The sequence below is a fragment of the Bombina bombina genome, chromosome 8, assembly GCF_027579735.1.
Source record: "Bombina bombina isolate aBomBom1 chromosome 8, aBomBom1.pri, whole genome shotgun sequence".
Taxonomy (NCBI): Eukaryota; Metazoa; Chordata; class Amphibia; order Anura; family Bombinatoridae; genus Bombina; species Bombina bombina.
In genome coordinates this window covers 265,636,051-265,663,580 of record NC_069506.1, presented here as the reverse complement: position 1 = coordinate 265,663,580, position 27,530 = coordinate 265,636,051, and the positions used below count along the sequence as shown (strand labels likewise).

Sequence of the window (27,530 nt, the reverse complement as noted above, 5' to 3'; positions counted from 1 at the left end):
TCAACTAATGGGGGCGTACTGTTACAGCTGTTTACACACAAAAGTTATGGATGACAGTTGTATATTCAGGGACATAGATGAATGTCTAAAGTCTTTCTTGGTGTTATGAGTATTAGTTGAGCGCTGTATTTTTGTGTTACTATATTTGCATTATATATATAGATCTCGGGAGTGAGTTGATGTGAGCATCTGGGGCGCGATCCGATATCGATCGCAGTTTGCGGCGCAAGCGAGGGAACCGGCGTCGCCCGCAGTTTCAGCTCGCAACTCGAGCCATCCCATATAGGTCGCCGTCAGATGCTAACGTGCCGTAAGTCTCACAAACCATCGATGTCCAGAAATCTGCGTAAGTACAAATTTCTGGCGTCGCCAGTGACTTGCGCCACGTTAGAAACTGCCGGCGCCTATAAAACCTGACTAAAGTTTAAAACACCCGCACTGTCTAACACGCCTCCCTAACATAGCCCGCACTGTCTAACACGCCTCCCTAACATAGCCCGCACTGTCTAACACGCCTCCCTAACATAGCCCGCACTGTCTAACCCTCTATCCGCTATCCCCCCTCACTAGCCTAACAATAAAAAAGCTATTAACCCCTAAACCGCTGCTCCTTTACCCCGCCGCAACCTAATAAAGTTATTAACCCCTAAACCGCCGCTCCCGTACCCCGCCGCCAGCTATATTATATCTATAACCCCCTAAAGTGAGCCCCTAACACCGCCGCCATCTATATTAAAATTATTAACCCCTAATGTAAGCCCCTTACACCGCCGCCATCTCTATTAAAATGATTAACCCCTAATTTAATCTACCTACCCCGCCGCCAGCTATATTATCTATATTAACCCTAAGTATATTATAGTTAATATAGGTATTACATTATATATATTAACTATATTAACCCTAATTATATTAGGGTTAATATAGTTAATATAGTTACTATAGTATTTATATTAACTATATTAACTCTATCTAACCCTAACTAAATTTATATTAAATTAATCTAATTCATTTATAAACTAAAATATTCCTATTTAAATCTAAATACTTACCTATAAAATAAACCCTAAGATAGCTACAATATAATTAATAATTACATTGTAGCTATGTTAGGGTTAATATTTATTTTACAGGTAAATTGTTAATTATTTTAACTAGGTATAATAGATATTAAATAGTTATTAACTATTTAATATCTACCTAGTTAAAATAATTACCCAATTACCTGTAAAATAAATCCTAACCTAAGTTACAAATACACCTACACTATCAATAAATTTAATAAACTACAAACATCTATCTAAAAATACAATTAAATTAACTAAACTAAATTACAAAAAAAAACAAACACTAAATTACAAAAAATAAAAAAAAGATTACAAGATATTTAAGCTAATTACACCTATTCTAAGCCCCCTAATAAAATAATAAACCCCCAAAATAAAAAAAATTCCCTGCCCTATTCTAAATTCAACAAATTTCAAAGCTCTTTACCTTACCAGCCCTTAAAAGGGCCTTTTGTGGGGGCATGCCCCAAAGAATTCAGCTCTTTTGCATACAACAAATACAATACCCCCCCCCCCATTACAACCCACCACCCACATACCCCTATTCTAAACCCACCCAAACCCCCCTTAAAAAAGCCTAACACTACCCCCCTGAAGATCTCCCTACCTTATCTTCACCACACCGGGCCGAACTCCTGATCCGATCCGGGCGATGTCTTCCTCCAAGCGGCAAAGAAGAATTCTTCCTCCGGCGACGTCTTCCTCCAAGCGGCAGCAAAGTCTTCATTCTTCCGGCGGCATCTTCAATCTTCTTTCTTCGCTCCGCCGCCGCGGAGCATCCATCCCGGCCGACTGCTGAACTTGGAATGAGGTACCTTTAAATGACGTCATCCAAGATGGCGTCCGCCGAATTCCGATTGGCTGATAGGATTCTATCAGCCAATCGGAATTAAGTTAAAAAAATCTGATTGGCTGATTGAATCAGCCAATCAGATTCAAGTTCAATCCGATTGGCTGATCCAATCAAGGTAGGGAGATCTTCAGGGGGGTAGTGTTAGGCTTTTTTAAGGGGGGTTTGGGTGGGTTTAGAATAGGGGTATGTGGGTGGTGGGTTGTAATGGGGGGGGGGTATTGTATTTGTTGTATGCAAAAGAGCTGAATTCTTTGGGGCATGCCCCCACAAAAGGCCCTTTTAAGGGCTGGTAAGGTAAAGAGCTTTGAAATTTGTTGAATTTAGAATAGGGCAGGGAATTTTTTTTATTTTGGGGGTTTATTATTTTATTAGGGGGCTTAGAATAGGTGTAATTAGCTTAAATATCTTGTAATCTTTTTTTTATTTTTTGTTATTTAGTGTTTGTTTTTTTTTGTAATTTAGTTTAGTTAATTTAATTGTATTTTTAGATAGATGTTTGTAGTTTATTAAATTTATTGATAGTGTAGGTGTATTTGTAACTTAGGTTAGGATTTATTTTACAGGTAATTGGGTAATTATTTTAACTAGGTAGATATTAAATAGTTAATAACTATTTAATATCTATTATACCTAGTTAAAATAATTAACAATTTACCTGTAAAATAAATATTAACCCTAACATAGCTACAATGTAATTATTAATTATATTGTAGCTATCTTAGGGTTTATTTTATAGGTAAGTATTTAGATTTAAATAGGAATATTTTAGTTTATAAATGAATTAGATTAATTTAATATAAATTTAGTTAGGGTTAGATAGAGTTAATATAGTTAATATAAATACTATAGTAACTATATTAACTATATTAACCCTAATATAATTAGGGTTAATATAGTTAATATATATAATGTAATACCTATATTAACTATAATATACTTAGGGTTAATATAGATAATATAGCTGGCGGCGGGGTAGGTAGATTAAATTAGGGGTTAATCATTTTAATAGAGATGGCGGCGGTGTAAGGGGCTTACATTAGGGGTTAATAATATTAATATAGCTGGTGGCGGTATAGGGGGATTAGATTAGGGGTTAATAATTTTTATATAGGTGGCGGCGGTGTAAGGGGTCAGATTAGGGGATAGATAAGGTAGATGGCGGCGGTTTTAGAGGCTCACAGTAGGGGGTTAGTTTATGTAGATGGCGGCGGGGTCCGGGAGCGGCGGTTTAGGGGGTAATAACTTTATTAGGGATTTCGGGGGGGGGGGGGGGGGATCGCGGTTGACAGGGAGATAGACATTGCGCATGCGTTAGGTGTTAGGTTTATTTTAGCAGATCGCGGTTGACAGGGAGATAGACATTGCGCATGCGTTAGGTGTTAGGTTTATTTTCTAGTTAGTTTAGGGAGTTACGGGGCTCCAATAGTCAGCGTAAGGCTTCTTACGGCTGCTTTTTGTGGCGAGGTGAAAATGGAGTAAGTTTTCTCCATTTTCGCCACGTAAGTCCTTACGCTGCATATTGGATACCAAACTGCGCGGGTTTGGTATACCTGCCTATGGCCCAAAAAACTGCGGGCGACGGCAGAAATATACGGGCGTAACTTCTAGGTTACGCCGCATATGTGATACCAAACCCGCGCAAATATTGGCGTCGCCGGCTTTTGCGGGCGACGATTTATATCGGATCGACCCCCTGATTTCTCACGATCAGGGCGTCCTTAGCAATAGTGCTTGGTTACTATTTGGTTGCCAGGTATGACGCTCTATTAACATATATAAACTTGATGATGATTGGCTGAGAGGTTTTTGTTATTTTTTTTTTTTTTAAGGCTTTATTGAAGTAAACAAATACAATAGTGACAAAGCTGTTACAATGTACAACAAGTAAATGTAAAACTTATACATCACGGCATCAGTTGTACTTAACATAAGAAAAAAGATCATAAGAAAAACAGTAAGCTCTGCACTATACATTCACTTCATCTGTGATTCTGCCCAACCTTAGGGTGAGCCGCCCGGAAGGGAAACTACAAATCTGAACATTTTTAGTTAGTTTTTTAGTACTACGCCCAACCTGTTGGGCAAGATTCCACACTGCATAGTACCAGAAATAAGAAAGAAGGGGGAGGGGAAAAGATTAGAAAAGGGGAGTAAGGGGGAAAGAGAGAGAGGGGAGAAAAAAAAAAAAAAAAACCTGTTTTTCCCTCCCCCTCCCAAGGCAATCCGCATATCAAGGCCAAAGATGTTAAATAGTGCCTCGCCATATTGCCAGCACCATCTCGTATAATGTAAGGTTGTGAATTTTCAGATAATGGTATCTCTCTAATAACAGGATCTCCTCGACTTGGACAAGCCAATCAGCCAGCGAGGGAGGATCCTGAGACTTCCATCTTTTTGGAATTACTTTTTTTGCGCAGGTAATCATAATTAGGAGCAAGGCCAAATGTGCAGAGCTCTGCGTTTTTGGTAGATTCAGAAAAAGTAAAATCTCAGGTGTATCTGGTATGGTAATCTTTAAAACCTCCCCCATCTTTTTCAGAACTCCCCTCCAATAGAGCGACAGAAGCGGACAGTGCCACCATATGTGTAAGATTGATCCACTTTCTCCGCAGCCCCTCCAGCACAGCTGGCCTACCGACGGAAAAATTTTATGCAATTTTACAGGGGTTAAATACCATCTACTCAAATATTTAATGTGCATTTCTTGGATTGTGGAAGAGACCGAAGATTTTTTAAGTAGTCTAAAAGCCCTGCACCAGGATTCCAAATCTAAGTCTATTCCAAGGTCTTCAGTCCAGCGTGACGTGTAAGTCGGTAAAGAATCAGTCCCCTGTAATATAATCATTTTGTATAGGAGAGAAATCATGTGTCTATGGGCAGTGTCTGATGCACATAATTTCTCATATGCCGTAAGCGTTCTACCTAAGTCCTGTCTGTGTTTGTGTCTTGTAATAAAGTGTAGAAGTTGGTGATATTGAAGCCAAGAGGAAAAAATCGTGGGTTGAGAATTTTCTAATTCAGCCTGGGGGGCCAGCTTCCCATCTACCACTACCCCGAGGACGGAGCCCTCTTTAATTTTGTATGGAGCAAGTTTATATATGCTCCTGTTATAGTAGGGAATCTCAGGATTTTCAAGGATGGGCGTCAAAGGGGAGTGCCTGGATGAAATATGTGTGGAGGTAGCTATAATAGCGTCCCATATATTAAGTGTTTCTTCTATCAGGTGGTACCTAGATACAGAAACAGGGCGTTTCGAGGGTGGAAGCCATGCTAGAGAACCCATATTATTAATTTTAAAGATCTGTCTGTCCAAATCAATCCAGGCTTTGGTGGGTGAGTTCTGCGCCCACTCTTTTGTTATGTTTTATATCTTTTTTGGTGTGATGAGAGCAGGATGTGATGTCACTAGTTGGTGGGCGGGGCTTAGGTCCGGTGTCTGTGTCACAGTTAGTTTAGTACAATCAACCTGTCTAGATGTGTATTGCTATGCTCTGTAATAAAATAGAGTTGTACCATCATTGCTGTGTCCTGCATATGTCCTGCATCTCATGACATGGTGTCAGAAGTTCTGGACTGCGCTTCTGTTCCTGATCGATTGCAATGTCAAAGTTTACCCCACCTGAGCCTTTTGACTTTTCTCAGCCTGCAGCTTGGCCCACATGGCGTCAGCGGTTTCAGCGCTTCAGGATTGCATCCAAACTGAACAAGGAGAGTGGTGAAGTACAAGTTAATTCTCTTTTATACTCTATGGGGAAAGATGTGGAGCCAGTGTTCAATGCTTTTACTTTCCAAGAAGGGGAAGAAGTTAACTTTGATATAGTTATGGATAAACTCAGTGCCCACTTTGTGCCCAAAAGAAATGTGATTCATGAGAGAGCTTGTTTTCACAAACGTAATCAGCGTGTGGGAGAATCTGTGGAGTCATTTGTACGCAGCCTGTATGAACTAGCTGAATTCTGTGAGTTTGGTGTTGCTAAAGAAGAGCAAATCAGAGACAGAATAGTTATTGGAATTGCAGATGCTGAAGTCTCCCTGAACCTGCAGTTAGAGCCTGATTTAACGTTAGATGGGGCTATTAGGATGGCCCGCCAGAGTGAACTGGGGAAAAAGCAAAGTGCTGATCTGAGGTCTGAGAGTATTGTGGATGAAGTGCAACAGTCTAGGAAAACTACTAGTGAAAGGCACAGTGTGAGCAACTGGAAAGGCCTAGAAGTGGATGGGCGCAACATGGCCGATGCACACGGTGCTACCGGGCTCATGATCAGAGTGCTATATGCCCGGCCAGAGATAAAAGATGCAGAAAATGTAACAGAATAGGCCATTTTGAAGTGGTGTGTAAAACTGAATACATTAAGGAGATGCAGGTGGACAGTGACCAGGAGGGTCAGGAAGTGTCTTTTGTGGGGTCTGTTGTGGAACGGACAAGCTCAGAGGAAGATTGGAAAGTTACTTTTACTGTAATGGGAGCCAAAGTTGATTTTAAGATTGACACAGGAGAAGATATCACTGTAATGTCTTTTGCCGAATTTATGAAACTGCCTCGACAGCCCCAGCTGGCGAAGGTTACTACAAATGTCCATAGTCCTGGTGGCCGCATTGATTGTGTGGGGAAATTTCTTGCCAGTTGTGAGTACAAGCAGAGGAAGTTCACCATGTGGGTGCATGTGATCCGAGGCCAGTGTGTTAACAGTTTATTGAGCAGAAAAGCAGCCTGTGACTTGGGCCTCGTGGCCAGAGTGAATGAGATTTCCGAAGATATGTTTGGCGAGTTGGGCCTACTGAACTGCAAACCTGTCCGTATAGCACTTAAATGTGACGCAGTCCCATACAGTATTTCTACCCCTCGTAGAATTCCGTTCCCGCTCATGCCTCAAGTGGAGAATGAGCTTATGCACATGAAGTCTATGGGGGTTATTGAAGAGGTTGTTGAAGCGACTGATTGGTGTGCCCCCATTGTTCCAGTTGCGAAGAAAAACGGAAAGGTGCGCATCTGTGTGGACCTGAAAAGGTTGAATGAAGCAGTGAAGAGAGAGAGATTTGTGCTGCCGACATTGGAAGATATAGCTCCAAAGTTGGCTGGGGCGAAGTTCTTTTCCACATTAGACGCTTCTAGCGGCTTTTGGCAGATCCCCCTGGATCCAAAGTGCCGCAAACTGACTACCTTTATCACACCGGTAGGTCGGTTCTGCCTCTGCAGACTCCCCTTTGGGATATCCTCCGCTCCTGAAATTTTTCAAAGGGAAATGAGTTCTCTCCTGAGTGACCACGTGGGCACAGCGGTCGTCATGGACGACATTCTAGTGTATGGGTCTACAGCGGAGGAGCATGATGGCATCAAGTCAGACCCCGAGAAAATTTGTGCTATTGAACAGATGAAGAGCCCTTCTGATGTACATGAGCTGAGACAGATATTGGGCCTTGTAAATTATGTGGGCAAGTTTCTTCCAGATTTATCAACAGTTTTACACCCTGTCACAGAGTTGCTTAAGAAAGACGTTGCCTGGGTCTGGGGACCTTCACAAGAAAAAGCTTTTCTGCATGCCAAGTCCCTGCTGGGGTCTGCCCCAGTGCTGGGGTTCTACGACCCTTCAAAAAAAGACTGTGGTTAGTGCTGATGCAAGCAGTTATGGGTTGGGGCTGCACTCCTGCAGCTGAATGACAACAAACTACAGCCCGTCGCCTACTGTTCCCGCACACTGACGGCTGCGGAGTCAAAATACGCTCAAATTGAGAAAGAGTGCCTGGCTGCAGTTTGGGCTTGTGAGCGCTTTCAGCGTTATCTAGTGGGTTTGGAGAAATTTAGTCTGGAAACTGACCACAAACCGCTAGTCCCTCTAATCAATTCTTATGATATTGACAAAACACCCTTGAGATGCCAGAGACTTTTGATGAGACTGCTCAGGTTCAATGTTCAGGCAGTGCATGTGCCGGGGAAACAGCTGGTTGTGGCAGATACACTATCCAGGCTCCCGCTGGCTGCTGCTGAAGAATCCTCCACAGAATCGGATGTGAAAGTGTATGTTGATTCAGTTCTGGCCTCTAAGTCCATTTCTTCAAGGAAACTGGAAGAGATAAAGAAAGAGACATATTTGGACACAGATCTGCAAGAAGTTATAAAGTACATAAAAGAAGACTGGCCCGAGAGCCGGGCAGCCTGGATGTCTTTAAGTGCTTACCAGCCAGAGAGGTCGCAGCTCACAGAGCTGGAGGGGTTGGTGCTGTTCCAGGACCGCATTGTAATTCCTGTCAACATGAGGAAGGAGATGTTAAACAGGATTCACGATGGCCACTTAGGCATTACAATGTGCAGAGAAAGGGCAGCTACAGCTGTGTGGTGGCCTGGGATCAGCTCCGACATTGCAAATCATGTGTCTAATTGTGCCTTTTGCCGGGAACGCCAGCCTTCTCAGAGAAGGGAGCCCTTGATGTCTACTCCGCTGCCTGCGGGGCCGTGGCAGAAAATAGCTGCTGATTTGTGCGAACTGCACGGGAAAAAGTTTCTTGTTGTGATCGACTACTATTCCAGGTATTTGGAAATTGCACCCCTGAATGATATCACAAGTCAGGCCGTTATCATTCGCCTGAAGAGCTTGTTCGCCCGCTGGGGCATTCCAATGGAGCCGGTGAGTGATAATGGTATGCAGTTCGCTTCTACAGAGTTCAGTGCTTTCAGCAGGGAATATGATTTTGTACATTCCACGTCAAGTCCACATTATCCGCAGGCCAACGGAATGGCTAAAAGGGCAGTTCAAACAACAAAATTCATTCTAAAACAATCTGAGCCGTACCTAGCCCTCTTGTCATACAGGGCGACGCCCATTCAAGCCACCGGGTTTAGCCCGGCACAGCTGATGCTAGGACGCCAGATTCGCACCACTTTACCCTCAGTGGGTGTCTTCAAGCCGCCTGGCCCTGTTCCTTGGGACGAAGTCCTTAGGAGGGATGAAGAGGCCAAAAAGGGTTATCGTTTCTTCTACGACAGGAGACATTCTGTCAGGCCCTTACAGGAACTGAAAGTGGGCCAAAGTGTCAGAATTAAACTGGACGATGAGAAGAAATGGAAGATGCCTGCTACGGTAGTTGGCCGCTCTCCAGAACCAAGGTCTTATACAGTCCTTACGGAGGGAGGGACGGTTACACGCCGTAACCGAAGATATCTTCAGTCTGTACCTGAGAGTCTGGAACTGAATTCCTCAGTACCACCGCCGGTGGGATCCCCTGTTCTAAGAGAGGGGCCTTCCCCTCAGCAAGATCACAGCGGGGATATATCTTTGCCTCCAGCAGACTCTAATTCACCATCTTCTGTATCAGAGGACAGTTCTTGCAAAGTTAAATCAAGCGGAAGAGTGGTGAAACTTCCGGCCCGATATAGGGACTGACTTTAGCTAGAAAAGTGACTGTAAGTATGGGCAGAATAATCCCATGGTCACTGTGGACTAGGGTAGTCTACCCCGATGTCCAAGTCAGGATGTAATTTATTTGTACATGTTTTCTAACCTATTTGTTTTTATAATGTTCAAAAACATAAATGTTGTTGTATACTCTGTTGGTGTACCTTGTTATCCGTTATATGCAAATGTATGCTTCGCCTTTGAAAAAGGGGAAGATGTGATGAGAGCAGGATGTGATGTCACTAGTTGGTGGGCGGGGCTTAGGTCCGGTGTCTGTGTCGCAGTTAGTTTAGTACAATCAACCTGTCTAGATGTGTATTGCTATGCTCTGCAATAAAATAGAGTTGTACCATCATTGCTGTGTCCTGCATATGTCCTGCATCTCATGACATTTGGTATTGGGACTTTCGGTATTATTTTTTATTGACCCCAAGTGTGTGGGTGTAATCACTCCCTGGAGGGTTTGGTTTTTGGGCTTATTACTATTTTTTAACAATTATATTCATGCATTTGTTTTAATTTTGAGAATCTGTCACGTAATTCTATTGGTCACTGAAGGGGTGTGTTATGTGTACAGTCTTCATTGGCTGCTTCTGAGGGGAGTGTTGTTTGGGGCCTATTTAAAGGCTGATTTTGTACACTTTTACTTGTTAGAGGAAGGGACTTGTATTGTCTCGAAACGTCACATACATTAAAGTTTTTTTGCCACAGATGCTGTTGGACCAGTGAGGGCTTTATTCATGAACTTATATATATATATATATATATATATATATATATATATATATATATTTTAATTATATACATATATATACACATATATATATATTATAATATATTATAAATAGATATTATATATATACATATACACTGTGTGCAGAATTATTAGGCAAATGAGTATTTTGACCACATCATCCTCTTTATGCATGTTGTCTTACTCCAAGCTGTATAGGCTCGAAAGCCTGCTACCAATTAAGCATATTAGGTGATGTGCATCTCTGTAATGAGAAGGGGTGTGGTCTAATGACATCAACACCCTATATCAGGTGTGCATAATTATTAGGCAACTTCCTTTCCTTTGGCAAAATGGGTCAAAAGAAGGACTTGACAGGCTCAGAAAAGTCAAAAATAGTGAGATATCTTGCAGAGGGATGCAGCACTCTTAAAATTGCAAAGCTTCTGAAGCGTGATCATCGAACAATCAAGCGTTTCATTCAAAATAGTCAACAGGGTCGCAAGAAGCGTGTGGAAAAACCAAGGCGCAAAATAACTGCCCATGAACTGAGAAAAGTCAAGCGTGTAGCTGCCAAGATGCCACTTGCCACCAGTTTGGCCATATTTCAGAGCTGCAACATCACTGGAGTGCCCAAAAGCACAAGGTGTGCAATACTCACAGACATGGCCAAGGTAAGAAAGGCTGAAAGACGACCACCACTGAACAAGACACACAAGCTGAAACGTCAAGACTGGGCCAAGAAATATCTCAAGACTGATTTTTCTAAGGTTTTATGGACTGATGAAATGAGAGTGAGTCTTGATGGGCCAGATGGATGGGCCCGTGGCTGGATTGGTAAGGGCAGAGAGCTCCAGTCCGACTCAGACGCCAGCAAGGTGGAGGTGGAGTACTGGTTTGGGCTGGTATCATCAAAGATGAGCTTGTGGGGCCTTTTCGGGTTGAGGATAGAGTCAAGCTCAACTCCCAGTCCTACTGCCAGTTTCTGGAAGACACCTTCTTCAAGCAGTGGTACAGGAAGTCTGCATCCTTCAAGAAAAACATGATTTTCATGCAGGACAATGCTCCATCACACGCGTCCAAGTACTCCACAGCGTGGCTGGCAAGAAAGGGTATAAAAGAAGAAAATCTAATGACATGGCCTCCTTGTTCACCTGATCTGAACCCCATTGAGAACCTGTGGTCCATCATCAAATGTGAGATTTACAAGGAGGGAAAACAGTACACCTCTCTGAACAGTGTCTGGGAGGCTGTGGTTGCTGCTGCACGCAATGTTGATGGTGAACAGATCAAAACACTGACAGAATCCATGGATGGCAGGCTTTTGAGTGTCCTTGCAAAGAAAGGTGGCTATATTGTCACTGATTTGTTTTTGTTTTGTTTTTGAATGTCAGAAATGTATATTTGTGAATGTTGAGATGTTATATTGGTTTCACTGGTAAAAATAAATAATTGAAATGGGTATATATTTGTTTTTTGTTAAGTTGCCTAATAATTATGCACAGTAATAGTCACTTGCACACACAGATATCCCCCTAAAATAGCTATAACTAAAAACAAACTAAAAACTACTTCCAAAACTATTCAGCTTTGATATTAATGAGTTTTTTGGGTTCATTGAGAACATGGTTGCTGTTCAATAATAAAATTAATCCTCAAAAATACAACTTGCCTAATAATTCTGCACTCCCTGTATATATATATATATATATATATATATATATATATATATATACTGTACATATATATATATATTATATATATATATATATATATACATACATATATATACATATATATTATATATATATATGTATATATTATATATATATATATAATATATATATATTATATACATATACAGTATATATATATATACACACTATATATACATAATATATATATATTTTGCGTATATATACACATCTATATTGATGGTATGTTTGTGTGAGCACTACATCATATGATGGTTTTAGGTTGATTCTTCATTATTTGGTGTTATAAGTATACATTTTGGTTTATTAATTTTGGTCACTATATGCAATAGTTGCATCATATATATTATATATATATTTTTTATTTTTCAATTCTTAGAGTTGCTTGTTTTTTGAGGTGTTTCATTGTTCATCCAGTTTGATTTGTTTGAGCTAGATATCTATACAGACATTGATCTTTCATCAATACTAGTAAGGTGTGAGCTTCTGAGCACTAAATATACGTTGGTTTGATGATCTCTATGGTGATGGAGTGTTCATATTATGGTTTACAAGTAGTCGTTTTTTTAGAAATTGGAACATTAGGACTTGACGATGGCATAGACGTCTTTGTTCCTTCCAAGAGATTGCATTTGAGCACATAATAATGGCAGGCTTTAATAGTTATCAGTTGTCTATACGTCATTTGTTTATGTGTAACCGGGCAACGCATATAATACACATCTACCTGCTGACTATGTGACCAATCAGACATGGGGGCGTGCTGACATCGCTATGTGTATTCGAGAGTTGCGAATAATAACCTTATTAATATTTGTGGTTAACAAGCAGTCGACTTTTTTTTATATATTATATTGTAGGAATGTAGTGACATCCTTACTTCAATAGTCGATTGTTGTCTATGAGTCGCTGGGCAACGCATGCAATATACTCTATTGGTGAATTAGGCGACCAATCAACTAATGGGGGCGTACTGTTACAGCTGTTTACACACGAATGTTATGGATGACAGTTGTATATTCAGGGACATAGATGAATGTCTAAAGTCTTTCTTGGTGTTATGAGTATTAGTTGAGCGCTGTATTTTTGTGTTACTATATTTGCATTATATATATAGATCTCGGGAGTGAGTTGATGTCGGCATCTGATTTCTCACGATCAGGGCGTCCTTAGCAATAGTGCTTGGTTACCATTTGGTTGCCAGGTATGACACTCTATTACCATATATAAACTTGATGATGATTGGCTGAGAGGTTTTTGTTATGTTTTATATCTTTTTTGGTATTGGGACTTTCGGTATTATTTTTTATTGACCCCAAGTATGTGGGTGTAATCACTCCCTGGAGGGTTTGGTTTTTGGGCTTATTACTATTTTTTAACAATTATATTCATGCATTTGTTTTAATTTTGAGAATCTGTCACGTAATTCTATTGGTCACTGAAGGGGTGTGTTATTTGTACAGTCTTGATTGGCTGCTTCTGAGGGGAGTGTTGTTTGGGGCCTATTTAAAGGCCTATTTAAAGGCTGATTTTGTACACTTTTACTTGTCAGAGGAAGGGACTTGTATTGTCTCGAAACGTCACATACATTAAAGTTTTTTTGCCACAGATGCTGTTTTATTCATTAACTTTTATTAATACCCCTGGCAGCTGTTTAAAGTCGGTGGGAGTGCATACACACCTATTGCTGTGTATATATATATATATATATATAAAATATGTATATATTATATAATATAAATGTATAATATATATATAAAATATATATATATATATATATATATATAAGCCACAGTAGGAAGCTAGTCTCCAGGAAACGTGTTTGTATTAGTAGTACACCTCTAGACTTAGACGGCAATCAAACATGGTCAATTATCACAGAGGTCCTCTGTGCTGTTAGTTATGGGACCGGTCACCGGCTGCATGCACCTCTGAACCTCTGCTGTTTGACTGTCTCCTCTGCAGCTGTTGCTACCGGTTCCGAGCACTTCACAGTGCTAATGGCACTGATCTAAGCATCACAGCTGCGCAGCGCAGGCTCAGTGCATGCTCAGCACAGCAACGGATGGACGTGCACGTGACCCTACTCTTGCTCCCTCCCACATACTCCAGGCAGCAGGCAGGCTCCGTCTCTCCTCCCGCCGGGCTAAGAGCTCCCCTGGACAGCTAATTTTTTTTTTCATCTGCGCTCACTGCTGTGCCAGCCCCAGGGGAGCTCTTAGCCCGGGGCATTTGACGGTAGATCCGGGACACGGGACATACAGTCCCAGACCGGGACTGTCCCGGTGAAACCGGCGCAGGTGGCAACTCTATACAGGGCCGAGACCACCCACCACTAGAGAGTAGAAAGGTAATTCAACTCATAAGGGGCCTCAACACTGTTGGCCGCACATACAAACTGGCATCAAGGGGAAACCATAAACTTAAAATGCACAGTATAACCCTACCCCAGCTGTGACTTCTGCAGCAACCCGAAGGAAGCTGTCTTATTCAAGCCACCAGGAAACAAATAAAGATGGGAGGGTGGACAAACACAGGAAGCGAAAAGAGGTCCTTTTAACACAACAAGTAGGACACTCCCCTTCACCAGCAACAATGTTACCAGACCCTTCAACACACCACATCTCTATTCCCATTCCTGCCGAGCATTAACCCTTAAGAGCGCTACAAGCTCATAAAAGACTCTTCACTAACAGAGCAACACTTCGGAAGGTTGCCAGTTGAAAAGTACTGTTCTTTTGTGCATATGTTAGAGTGGACTGTTTTATAGAGGGTGTGTTTTTCAGTTTTTATTCACTTGTTTTGTAATGGTATTAAAATAATTTTGTGCTGCTGGTATCCTAGACAATGGTAGTGGTTCTATGCAGCAATAATTGATATCAGTTGAGCTGATTTCGCCACTTGCTGCTCTGTCAAGGGCCAGGTAACTTAACAAACACACATGCCCAATGCACCCATAATTCCCCTTTTTAAATTCTAGAGAGAGACAGACACACATATCTCTATGGTTTTGGAGAACAACAGGTTAATTGCACACATGTCATCTATTAGCATCACTACACACTATTAGAAGGGATCAATTAACTTACAGGCCCTTGAACTGGTTGATGTAATCGATAAATCCCCCCGCACCAATATCATCATTTTGTTTGTCTTTAATCACTTCCATTTTAATTGAAATCATTTTTATTGGTTTTCATTATCAACATTTCAAATCATGAAAAGATATACAATAAAGGCAAACATAAAAATTTTTGACAAGAGGGAACCACAAAGTATATGGACATGTCGATGAGACAAATATTAATAAATCTCTGTATCTCTATCAACCATGTAACCTCTTTCTAAAATAGGCATATTAAATCGCCAACTTCCTGTTCACGTATAACATATCCAGGTTGAGAATCTCCCTCCCCCTCCCTTGCTAATACTACAACTCAGGAGATTGAACGATGTTAAGTAGTAGAGTGAAGTTTTCTCCATGACTCTCTTAACCTAGATACAGATTTCAGTTCCCTCCTTCATGCTTCTTATCTTATATATAAACTATTAGTTAAACATCAGTAACTATGAACCATAAACCCCCCTCCCCCACCCGGTGTTTCCATAAGTGTTATCTAGCAACAGGTGTATTTAACGGCTTCTCATTCTGCAAGTTACTATTTAGGATATCTGTGCCTAGGTTCATAAATATTGAGTGTTTAATGGACCCCATCCCTCCTCCTCAGCTATCCTGTCTAAATAACCTATTCAACTTCCTCTCCAGCAAATCCTATTCATCTATCCTCTCTCAATATCCAGTGGAACCACACAATCACATCCATTTTAAAGGGACTCGAAACCTAACATTTTTCTTTTATGATTCAGATAGAGAATACAATTTTAAACAACATTCCAATTTACTTCTATTATCTAATTTGCTTCAGTCTTTAGATATCCTTTGTTGAAGAAATAGCAGTGCACATGGGTGACACAATCACACAAGGCCTTTATGTACAGCCACCAATCAACAGCTACAGGGTATATTTACATATGCTTTTCAACAAAGGATATCAAGAGAATGTAGCAAATTAGATAATAGAAGTAAATTGGAATGTTGTTTAAAATTGCATGCTCTTTCTAAATCATAAAAGAAAAAAATGGGGTTTTATGTCCCTTTAAATTAAGATACTGTAAGAATATCAAGGCAAAAAATAATTCTCTGTTGTTATCCAGCGATAACAATTTCATGCTTGAGGGATAATATTTGCAGAAGCTTTTAGAAACTGTGATTGCTGGAAAATCACCTGATGTTCAGAAATCGCTATCTGACGAAAAACCCAAGATACCAAGGGACACTAATGCAAAACTGCCATGTTTTTTAATTGTTTAAAAAGATATTGTTTTTTACTATCCATTCCCCAGCTTTGTATAACCAACATTGTTATATTATATATATTTTAAAACCTCTAAGTTTGCATGTTTCTATGTCCCTGCAAGCCACCTCTTATCTAAGTGCTTTTATTTTCATTTTACACAGCCAGACAGTGCCAGTTCATGTGTGCCATATAGAAAACATTGTGCTCACTTCCGGGGAGAATGTTAATGGTTATATAAGAAACCAGCACAAATTGGCTAAAATGCAAGATTGTAAAAAGCACTGAGATAAGGGGCAGTCTGCAGCATCTTAGAAATAGGTAACCATCAAGGTTAAAAGTAGATTGCTATAACAGGGTGGGTTATGCAAAACTGGGGAACGGGTAATAAAGGGATCATCTATATTTTTAAACAGTACACATTCTGGAGTAGATTTTTCAATAGACTGTCTCTTTAAACTTGTGCCCACTATTAGAACAGTTTGGTCTTGGGAGGGAGGAACTGACTGACGTGTCCCATCTTTGGAATTCCGGTCTCTGGGAATTCTGCAGCTGCCTCTGTTACTTGAAGCACGTTGAGATTCCTGAGACTGCAGATAACAAGGACACAAGAAGTGAATGAGAAGAGACTGAAGGGATACAGAGAAGGAAAAGTAAGTAAAACAAAGTGCAGGACAGACAGACAGCATGACAACTGGACCAAAAAAAGCACAATATAATAAAGGAATTATGAGGAAAGCATTCAGGAAAGGCAATTACTGGGGAAGATTATGGTGAGATAGGAGATAGAGAGAAAGTAAAGAGAGAATTCAATACATACAAAAAGTTAAAATAGAGAGTGTGATAATGAGAAAGACAGAGCAGGCAGACAGTTTTCTGCAGTTCAAGAGAGAGAGAGAACTGACTGACGGGTAAGGAAAATGCTAAGGGAGAGAGTTGTGTGTAGGGAGTGAGAGACATAGGGCATGTGTGAGAGAGAACAGAGAGTGTGTGTGAGAGAACAGAAAGTGTGTGTGAGAGAACGGAGAGTGTGTGTAAGAGAACAGAGTGTGTGTGTGAGAGAACAGAGTGTGTGTGTGAGAGAACAGAGAGTGTGTGTGAGAGAACAGAGAGTGTGTGTGAGAGAACAGAGTGTGTGTGAGAGAACAGAGAGTGTGTGTGTCAGAGAACAGAGTGTGTGTGAGAGAACGGAGAGTGTGTGTAAGAGAACAGAGTGTGTGTGTGAGAGAACAGAGTGTGTGTGTGAGAGAACAGAGAGTGTGTGTGAGAGAACAGAGTGTGTGTGTGAGAGAACAGAGTGTGTGTGTGAGAGAACAGAGAGTGTGTGTGTCAGAGAACAGAGTGTGTGTGAGAGAACAGAGAGTGTGTGTGAGAGAACAGAGAGTGTGTGTGAGAGAACAGAGTGTGTGTGTGTGAGAGAACAGAGAGTGTGTGTGAGAGAACAGAGTGTGTGTGTGTGAGAGAACAGAGAGTGTGTGTGTGAGAGAACAGAGAGTGTGTGTGAGAAAACAGTGTGTGTGAGAGAACAGAGTGTGTGTGTGAGAGAACAGAGTGTGTGTGTGAGAGAACAGAGTGTGTGTGTGAGAGAACAGAGAGTGTGTGTGAGAGAACAAGAGAGTGTGTGTGAGAGAACAGAGAGTGTGTGTGAGAGAACAGAGAGTGTGTGTGAGAGAACAGAGAGTGTGTGTGAGAGAACAGAGAGTGTGTGAGAGAACAGAGATTGTGTGTGAGAGAACAGAGATTGATGAAATTAGACTAGATAGCATATGAGTGACTGAAGAGACAACGTGAGAGAATGGAAAAAGTGAGAGAATAAAAAGTGCTTAGCAAAGTATGAGTCAGAGTGAGAATATTTAAAAATATTTGAGAAAGAAATGAGAGAGGAGAGTTGAGAAAGTTTGAAGTGAGTGAGAAGTGCCAGTCTCTAATCTCTGTAGTTTCACTGCACAACTGACTCTGTGCACAGGATGCTGATCAGAGCAACAATACACAGAGGTAACAAATTAGTGCACCAGCGCCCACGGATCTGCCCCAACCTCACTACACAGCCTACACATATTACTCACCTAACCCCACACATACTGCACAGACTGCTCCGCAAGCACACTGACTGCTTATCTAACCCCAAATATTCACACACTGCACAGCCTGCTCCGCAAGCAGTGACTGCTCACCTTACCCCCACATTCACATACACACTGCACAGCCTTCTCCGCAAGCACATTGACTGCTTATCTAACCCAAACATTCACACACTGCACAGCCTGCTCCGCAAGCACACTGACTGCTTATCTAACCCTAACATTCACACACTGCACAGCCTGCTCCGCAAGCACACTGACTGCTTATCTAACCCAAACATTCACACACTGCACAGCCTGCTCCGCAAGCACACTGACTGCTTATCTAACCCCACACATTCACACACACTGCACAGCCTGCTCCGCAAGCACACTGACTGCTTATCTAACCCCACACATTCACACACACTGCACAGCCTGCTCCGCAAGCACACTGACTGCTTATCTAACCCCACACATTCACACACACTGCACAGCCTGCTCCGCAAGCACACTGACTGCTTATCTAACCCCACACATTCACACACACTGCACAGCCTGCTCCGCAAGCACACTGACTGCTTATCTAACCCAAACATTCACACACTGCACAGCCTGCTCCGCAAGCACACTGAATGCTTATCTAACCCCACACATTCACACACACTGCACAGCCTGCTCCGCAAGCACACTGACTGCTTATCTAACCCCTACACATTCACACACACTGCACAGCCTGCTCCGCAAGCACACTGACTGCCACACTGACTGCTTATCTAACCCCACACATTCACACACACTGAACAGCCTGCTCCGCAAGCACACTGACTGCTCACCTAACCCCACACATTCACACACACTGCACAGCCTGCTCCGCAAGCACACTGACTGCTCACCGAACCCCACATTCACATACACACTGTGCAGCCTGCTCCACAAGCACACTGACTACTTATCGAACCCCTACACATTCACACACACTGCACAGCCCGCTCCGCAAGCAGACTGACTGCTTACCTTATACACACACTGCACAGCCTCCTTTGCGAGTACACTGACTGCTTACCTAACCGCATACACACTACACAGTCTGCTCCGTGAGTACAATAACTGCTTACCTAACCACACACACACACTTCACAGCATGCTCTGCGAGTACACTGACTGCTTACCTAACCACACGCACACTGCACAGCGTGCTCTGCGAGTACACTGACTGCTTACCTAACCATACACACACTGCACAGTCTGCTCTGTGAGTACAATAACTGCTTACCTAGCCACACTCACACTCTGCACAGCATGCTCTGCAAGTACATTGACTGCTTACCTAACCACACACACAATGCACAGCATGCTCTGTGAGTACACTGACTGCTTACCTAACCACACACACACTACACAGCATGCTCTGCGAGTACACTGACTGCTTACCTAACCACACACACACTGCACAGCATGCTCTGTGAGTACACTGACTGCTTACCTAACCACACACACACTGCACAGCTTGCTCTGCGAGTACACTGCTTACCTTATCCACACATACACAGACTGCAGAGCATGCTCTGCGAGTACACTGACTGGAGTGACTGCTTACCTAACCACACTGCACAGCCTGCTCCGTGAGTACATTGACTGCTTACCTAACCACACACTGCACAGCTTGCTCCATGAGTACACTGACTGCTTACCTAACCACACACACACTACACAGCCTGCTCCGTAAGTACACGGACTGCTTACATTACCACACACACACACACACACTACACAGCCTGCTCCGTGAGTACACTAACTGCTTAACTAGCCACACACACACTGCACAGACTGCTACGCAAGTACACTAACTGCTTAACTAACCACACACACTCCACAGCCTGCTCCGCAAGTACACTGACTGCTTACCTAACCACACACACACTGCACAGCCTGCTATGCAAGTACACTAACTGCTTAACTAACCACACACACTCCACAACCTGCTCCGCAAGTACACTGACTGCTTACCTAACCACACACACACTGCACAGTCCTCTCCGCAAGTACTACTGACTGCTTACCTAACCACACACACACTGCACAGTCTTCTCCACAAGTACATTGACTGCTTACCTAACCACACACACACTGCACACTGTTCTCTGCAAGTACACTGACTGCTTACCTAACGACACATACACTGCACAATCTTCTCCGCAAGTACACTGACTGCTTACCTAACCACACACACACTGCACAGCCTGCTCCGCAAGTACACTGCTTACCTTATCCACACATATTTCACAACCTGCTCCGCAAGTACACTGACTGCTTACCTAACCACACACACACTGCACAGATTGCTCCACAAGTACACTGACTTCTTACCTAACCACACACACACTTCACAGCCTGCTCCGCAAGTACACTGACTGCTTACCTAACCACACACACACTGCACAGCCTGCTCCACAAGTACACTGACTTCTTATCTAACCACACACACACTGCACAGTCTTCTCCGCAAGTACATTGACTGCTTACCTAACCACAGACACACTGCACAGTCTTCTCCGCAAGTACACTGACTTCTTACCTAACCACACACACTGCAGTCTTCTCCACAAGTACACTAACTGCTTACCTAACCACACACAAACTGCATAGTCTTCTCTGCAAGTACACTGACTGCTTACCTAACCACACACACACTGCACAGCCTGCTCCGCAAGTACACTGACTGCTTACCTAATCACACACACACTGCATAGTCTTCTCCACAAGTACACTGACTGCTTACCTAACCACACACACACTGCACAGTCTGCTCTGTGAGTACACTGACTGCTTACCTAACCACACACACACTGCACAGTCTTCTCCGCAAGTACACTGACTGCTTACCTAACCACACACACACACTGCACAGTCTTCTCCGCAAGTACACTGACTGCTTACCTAACCACACACACACTGAACAGTCTGCTCCGTGAGTACACTGTCTGCTACCCAACACATAATTTCATACTTTCTTTACAGCTTTGCATTCCCATACAAACTCACATTAATTTTTCTTACATCCTAAACAATGTTTATCTCTCCCTCTTCAGGAGTAATTACTCTTGCACCCTCCCATGTGCTCTCTCAGCCTCTCCCCCTTGTGTCTGTCCCTCTATTTATAGACAGCAGTAGAAAATTTGAGCTGACTTTTCCATGACAGACTGACATTGCTGGAAATGTCCAGAGACAATGCAATTCAGTCACTGTAAGCTGTTGATATCTGAGCAACAGTGAGCAAGACCTGTTGGGAACCTCAGAAGAACTGCTCTATATCCCTGTCTAAAATCAGTGTCTGTAAAGGTTGGGTGTTGGGCTGTGCATCTGGGTGATGCTATTTTATATTGTGAGTATTTGTTTATAGCTATTGCGGCTCATACATACCATGTATAACATGACCAGTAGGACCTTAAAGGAATATGAAACCCAACATTTTTTATTTCATGATTCAGATAGGGGCGAAACTACAGGGGGTGCAGAGGTCGCAGATGTGACTGGGCCCCTGAGGGTGGGGGCCCAGCTTAAAAAAAAAAAAAAATTATATATATATTTTTTTTTAATAAAAAACGTTAACCTACCACTGCCTGCACTGATATCATGTGAGTGTGACATGACTACAGGGGTTAGTGTTTCTGTTTTACCCATTCGTGTTTATGTGTGTGTGTATGGTGTGTGTATATATGTGACTGTGTGTGTATTTATGCATGTATGTGCATGTGTATGTATGTGACTGTGTGTATTTATGCATGTATGTGTGTTTGTGTATGTTTGTGGAACCAGCAAATTACAGACCTTGTTACTACAGCATGGGGGAGGGCAGGGGGTAAACAGTGTCACTATACACTACCACTATATACAGTATGGGGGGGTGGACCATGTCACTGACTACTTTGGTCACTTTATAAAGTACTGGGCGGGTAGGGTCAGGCCAGCCATCTCACCGGCAGATTACAGACTGTGTCACTAACTTCTCACAGACTGTGGGCACAGGGTACTTCCTTTTGCAGACATGTAATCTGATTCACATTTTGTTCTGTGTTAAATGTAAAAAAAAAATGTATTAAATTCCCCTTTTTTGGAGGGGGGAGGGGTGGTGGGGGGGCCTTCTTAGATTCTTGCATCTGGGCCCTGTGGTTTCTAGTTACGCCTCTGCCCTTAATGACAACAATACTTTTCCATTTTCTGTCCGTTTGTGACAAAGGCTATTTTTACATTGTTGCGATGTTTGTGTTTAGCTGTAATTTTCCTCTTACTCATTTACTGTACCCACATATATTATATACCGTTTTTCTCGCCATTAAATGGACTGTCTAAAGATAGCATTATTTTCATCATATATTATAATTTACTATAAAAAAATTATAAAATATGAGGAAAAAATGAAAAAAAAAACACTTTTAGCCCCAAAATCTGTTACACATCTGCAACCACCAAAAAACACCCATGCTAAATAGTTTCTAAATTTTGTCCTGAGTTTAGAAATACCCAATGTTTACATGTTCTTTGTTTTTTTTGCATTTATAGGGCCATAAATATAAGTAGCACTTTGCTATTTCCAAACCACTTCAAAATTAGCGCTAGTTACATTGGGACACTGATATCTTTCAGGAATCTCTGAATATCCCTTGACATGTATATATTTTTTTTTTTAGAAGACATCCCAAAGTATTGATCTAGGCCCATTTCACTGCCAAATGCGATCAAATACAAAAAATCGTTTTTCACAAATTTTTTCACAAACTTTCGGTTTCTCACTGAAATTGTTTACAAACAGCTTGTGCAATTATGGCATAAATGGTTGTAAATGCTTCTCTGGCATCCCCTTTGTTCAGAAATAGCAGACATATATGGCTTTGACGTTGCTTTTTGGTAATTAGAAGGCCGCTAAATGCCACTGCGCACATACGTGTATTATGCCCAGCAGTGAAGGGGTTAATTAGGGAGCATGTAGGGAGCTTTTTGGGGTAATTTTAGCTTTAGTGTAGTGTAGTAAACAACCCAAAGTATTGATCTAGGCACATTTTGGTATATTTCATGCCACCATTTCACCGCCAAATATGTTCAAATAAAAAAAAACATTTTTCACAATTTTTGGTTTCTTACTGAAATTATTTACAAACAGCTTGTGCAATTATGGCACAAATGTTTGTAAGTGCTTCTCTGAGATCACCTTTGTTCAGAAATTGCAGACATATATGGCTTTGGCGTTGCTTTTTGGTAATTAGAAGGCCGCTAAATTCCGCTGCGCATCACACGTGTATTATGGCTAGCAGTAAAGGGGTTAATTAGGTAGCTTGTAGGGAGCTTGCAGGGTTAATTTTAGCTTTAGTGTAGAGATCAGCCTCCCACCTGAAACATCAGACCCCCTGATCCCTCCCAAACAGCTCTCTTCCCTCCCCCACCCAACAATTGTTCCCGCTATCTTAAGTACTGGCAGAAAGTCTGCCAGTACTAAAATAAAAGGTATATTTGGTTTTTTTTTGTTTTTTTATAACATATTTACATATGCTGCTGTATAGAATCCCCCCTTAGCCCCCAACCTCACGGATCCCCCATCAAACAGTTCTCTAACCCTCCCCCTCTAGCTTAATGGGCGCCATCTTGGGTACTGGCAGCTGTCTGCCACTGCCAGTACCCAGTTTAGTAAAAAAAAATATGCTTTTATTATTTTTTTGCCATTTTCTGTAGTGTAGCTTCCCCCCCCCCCTCCCAGAACCCTTCAATTGTTTTTGAAATTAAAATCCCCCCTTTTCTCCCAATTTTCTATTAAATTTTTCTGTAGTGTAGCAGTTCCCACTCGCTCCCGCCCCGCGCGCATGTGCGCACGTCCGTGCGCACCCCCGGACACTGCCACCTCCGATCCCGCGATCCCGCCCCCCTCCACATCACAGGCCCTTGGCAGGCCGCCCACCCACCTCCCTGCCTTGCTCCCACCCACCAACGACGCTCCGGTGCAGAGAGGGCACAGAGTGGCTCTCTCTGCATCGGAGGCTTGTAAAGGGGTATTGCAGGATGCCTCCATATCGAGGCATCACTGCAATACCCTCAGAGCTGCTGGAAGCGATTGCGATCGCTTCCAGCACTCTGTTAGACAACTGACGTACCAGGTACGTCTATTGTCATTAACTGCTTGTTAATGCATGACGTACCTGGTACGTCAGTTGTCATTAAGGGGTTAAACAACTTTCTTATTTATTTCTATTATTAATTATCTTTGTTCCTTTGGTATCTTTTGTTGAAAAGCAGGGACATAAACTTAGGAGCCTGTCCATTTCTGGAGCACTATATGGCAGCAGTTTTGCAAGAAAGTTACCCATTTGCAAGTGCACTAGATGGTAGCACTGTTTTCTGCCATGTAGTGCCTACCTAGGTATCTCTTTAACACAGAATATAATGGGAACTAAAATATTTTCATATCCCTTTAAAACATGCAGAAAGGCAGATACGAGTATAAGTTGTATTATTTATCTGTTAATGGGACATTGAGTGCCACAAATAAAGAGAAGACTTGTTTTACTTTTGCAAAGTTGTCCATATCAGCCAGTGAGTCACTGATACTTGGGAATAAGTTATTATTATTTTTATTATTATTAATAGGGTAGTAGTATTTACTGGTAACTTCAATCTCAATTTAAAGGGGCATAAAAGTCAAAATTAAGCGTTCATGAATCAGATATAACATGTAATTTTAAGACACTTTAAAATAAACTTCTATGAACAATTTTACTTTGTTCTTTTGGTATCTTCAGCTGAAAAGCATATGTACACCTTAAATAACAGCAATGCACACTTATGCCTCTTCTCAAAATTCATAGTGCTATGTCATTGTCGTTGTATTATATATTAGCTTATTTCTCTCATTGAAAAGATTTTAATGCACTCTCTGCTCATTTCCCACCTTGACTATTGCAGCTCTATCCTCTGTGGTCTCCCTAGCTGCTATCTATCTCTATAATGAATGCCTCTGTGAGGCTGATCTTCCTTGCAAGTCGCTCTTTATCTGCTGCACCTCTCTGCCAGTCCCTTCACTGGCTTCCTCTAATCTCCAGCATCAAACAAAAAATCCTGGCTCTGACATTTAAGGTCCTCAATAACACTGCGTCCCCCCCTATATCTCAGACCTCATCTCCAGATACGCTCTCTCCTGTCCCTTTCACTCTGTTTATAACCTACTTCTGTCCTCCTCTCCTGTTACCTCCTCACATTCCCATCTATAGGACTCTAGAATGGCCCCTATGTGGAACTCTCTGCCTTACCCCACAAGACTCTCCCCTAGTTTTGAAAGTTGCAAGTGCCCCTTAAAGACTCTACTGTCAGGGATGCATACAGCATACACTAACATTTTCTTACCTCAGTTCCTTCCTCTCGTGCTTTGGTCACCCTCTTGAAACCCCTTAACATGTAAACCACCTACGAGCTCTGCTGTTTTGTAGTTCACCTTCTTGAGAGCTGATTTGCAACAGTGCAACTTTTGGCAGGGCCCTGTATGCATCTGTCTTCTATAACTTCTACCATGTTTATCATACTTATGTTTATAGTACTGCAGAATCTGTTGGTGCTCTACAAATAACTGATAATAATAATATTAATAACACCAGACAATGTTCTCAAGAATGACCATTCAAATGGGCTAAATTTAATAGTACGCAGCCGACATAACAAGTTATCTCTCTATTTCCAAGGCCTTTGTGTTTCTAGAAGACAATATAACAGATAAAGTAAAGTACGTGTTCTAAAACTGGTATAAAAAAAAAAACTACAGTAACAGTTATGATGAATTATTGTCTGTGCTTCAACTGGTTTCCCATATCCTTAGTTTTATGCAGACTATCCTGTTGTACTGTTTGGGAATAGAAATCTAGTTTTGCGTCCATAAACTGACACTAATATTTCTTCCAAATTGCTGGGGCTGGTGACAAAACACAAACAAACAAATCCCTTGTGCATATTTACAATTATTAAATGGAACAATTCCTTTCATGAAGCTCTAATTGCAAACATGTTTGTTTAAGACGTGTTTTAGTGAATGTCTTTCTGTCTAGCAACTAAGCAAATAATTGTTAAAAATGGCAAAATCAAAGCCACATAAATGCACTTACATTAACAGATTAGGCACAGTCTTTTTATACAAACACTTTATGAGGCACCAGCTCCTACTGAACATCTGCTAGAGTTCACAGTGTATACGTATATGAGTCTGTGATTGGTTGATGTCTGTCACATGATACAGGGGGCTGGCAAATTGAAGTAAATTTTGTATTTGTCAGAAAATATCTTCTAATCATGTAAAATTCAGTAAGTGCTAGTATGTACTTGTTGATTATGCAATTGCATTTTAGTTAATGGTCCTTAAATGTGCCGTAACACTGTTGCCTATATAATAAGTGTTATAGCAGTTTTCATCAGAAACTCATATAGACTAGGCACTGGAACCAATATTATTTAATGAGTTGCATATAGTATTCTGTCACTAGCTATGTGGACATCAGGTTGTTAAGATGAAGTCACTATGAGAAATCTGGTGTTGCTAAACTCATAGCCGTGCCATTCTAGTGGGTTGTGTAGGATCCAGCTCTATATATTTATCCCTTATCTCATCTAGAGGCAAGTTTCCGTCGGTTCTAGGAATAGGAATGGGCTAGATCTAGGACTGAGGTAGTGTTTAATCTAGTGAAGAATCATGGTTTGTTGTAGAGTATGTGGGTCCAAATAATGATTATTGAAGGGTTTTCGGGAACATTATTCCATATGGCACCACAATTAGCTGATCTTTTTCATAAATCACTGTTGACACCTGTTCTAGATGTGTATAAAATTACTAATACTGCACCTCTTTGAAAAAAAATGGAGGTTAATATTTAGAGGCTTAATGAGCCTTCTTGTTCTTATTTTATGAAAGAATAATATGTTCATAGGAGGTTGTGTCTAGAAGTATTGTATTTGGATTATGTATAATATTGGTTAGAATTAAGTTCAACCTTATTTAGATAATGATAGGTCTGAGCTACAGTTAACTTTTTTTTTTTTACCTCAAGGTGGGATGGGGGGGGCCTGAACTACTGATGAGAATTATTTTTATCTACAGTTGAGGTTGAGTTTGTTCAAGAAGTGCAGTTGATTCTCACCTATGGCCTGATTATTAAAAGTTCTCCTCTCTGGTTAGATTATCTAAGAAGTCTTGTCAGCACTGCAAGGTCCCTCAAACCATTTTATAAAGGCAAATTTTAGCTTGATATCTGTTTATCTCACTATTCAGGGTTCACGATGTGAAGGAAAGACACCTACTTTACAATAATGTTCAAAAAAGCCCCCACAAG

At 41.5% G+C, this 27,530-nt stretch overlaps 1 protein-coding gene across 2 annotated transcripts in view; it reads left to right on the top strand.

Moving 5' to 3' along the window:
* Positions 1-4,194: 4,194 nt before the first annotated feature.
* FXYD6 (FXYD domain containing ion transport regulator 6) overlaps positions 4,195-27,530 on the top strand; it is a 97,133-nt gene continuing 73,797 nt past the window's right edge. Inside the window, exons 1-2 of one of the 2 annotated variants that reach the window (XM_053691285.1) lie at positions 4,195-4,337; positions 4,460-4,726. The gene's annotated coding sequence lies outside the window, so the exon portion shown is untranslated. Of the gene's footprint in view, positions 4,338-4,459; positions 4,727-16,664; positions 16,768-27,530 lie in introns of those variants that run through there. The other variant, XM_053691283.1, reaches the window with a different exon arrangement.